We start from the raw sequence: 1,742 nt of genomic DNA on the forward strand, positions 1-1,742 counted from the left end.
GGGACCCTATCATGTTTCTGGGAGGAAGGAGAAGGTGTGAGGGTGGATGCGCAGGAGATGGGCCGAACACAATTGAGGGCCCTGTGATGCTGGGGACCTCCGGAGGAGGCCGAGATGGATCATCCACTCGGCACTTCTGGCTGAAGATTGTAGCAAATGCTTCAGCCTTATCTTTTGAACTGATGTGCTGGACTCCTCCATCATTGAGGATGGGGATATTTATGGAGCCTCCTCCTCCAGTGAGTTGTTTAATTCTCCACCACCATTCACGACTGGATGTGGCAGGACTGCAGACTTCAGAGCTGATCTGTTGGTTGTGGGATTGCTTAGCATCTGTGTCACTAAACTATCATATTTGTGATATTTTAGTAGGTTTGTGGGTTTGATTGTGGAGGGTTCTGTCCTTGTGACTGGTTTAATTAGACTCGAGATGCATAAGTTACAAAAGTGACATTATCAAAAGAGTAGGTGTAAAACAGGCTTTTGATATGGGGATGGATAACTGACAATGAGGGTTCCACACATCAGGTGTGAATGAAATTTGCACCTTTAGATAAATGAAGGAGTTGTTTGATTTTCAAAGGGTGGACCAGACCTTTACAGCTAACAAGATAAATGGGACATGGTTATAATGTTTATTTTTCCCAAAAGGAAAAAGGCCATATCGACAACGTTTAAAATTTTTATACCATGGGAAAAGTAAATTTCCGATGACATGTGGAACAATGGGATTTGACACATTAAAGAGAGAAACATAGATAAAGAAAGATGGAAGGCTATGTGGGGGAGGCCGTGTAAAATCTTGAAAGGCCTACCTAGTGACACAGACTTGGAAGAATTCTCTAACCACTCAGATGAAGAAGTACAGCTCCAGTAACTAAAATTGTGTTAAAAACGTTTGGAATTCCTCTGTCGAGTGGGTGCCGAGGTAACCTTGCTGGATTGCTTATTTACATTTAAAATCTATTTTGGACTGTTGCCTTAAAAGGGGTGTCTAGCTGGGAGTCAGCTTAATTAGAAATTTTGGGATTTGTTATAATATCAAGCAACTGTAAACTTATGTATGTGTTTGAATTCTTTTCTTTTGTAAACAAATGTTTTAATTTAATTTTTAAACCTCTAAAGTTGTTCATGGGCTCATTACTTCAGTCCACAAATCTTCTCGTAACAAATACAAATTGCAAACCGGTTGTGATAGCATGACTAAGTTCCTCTTGTGGATTTGATCCTCCAGCACATATCACCTGCCACCCCATAATGTCCGTCTGTCACTTGCTGCTTATGCTGTTTGCAATGCAAGTAGTCCTGTGTTATAGCTTCACCAGGTTGACACCTCATTTTTAGGTATACCTGGTGCTGCTCCTGGCACGCCCTCCTGCACTCTTCATTGAACCAGGGCTGATCCCCTGGCTTGATGGTATTGGTAGAGTGGGGGATATGCCGGGCCATGAGGTTACAGATTGTGTTCGAGTACAATTCTGCTGCTGCTGATGGCCCACAGTGCCTCATGAATGCCCAGTCTTGAGTTGCTAGATCTGTTTGAAATCTATCCCATTTAGCAAGGTGACAGTGCCACACAACACGATGGAGGGTATCCTCATTGTGAAGGTGGGACTTCATCTCCGCAATGATTGTGCGGTGGTCACTCCTACCGATACTATCATGGACAGATACATCTGCGGCAGGCAGGTTGGTAAGGATGGGGTCAAGTATGTTTCTCCCTCTTGTTGGGTCCCCCACCA

This window comes from Cetorhinus maximus, unplaced genomic scaffold (assembly GCF_964194155.1).
Source record: "Cetorhinus maximus unplaced genomic scaffold, sCetMax3.hap1.1 HAP1_SCAFFOLD_1310, whole genome shotgun sequence".
Classification (NCBI taxonomy): domain Eukaryota; kingdom Metazoa; phylum Chordata; class Chondrichthyes; order Lamniformes; family Cetorhinidae; genus Cetorhinus; species Cetorhinus maximus.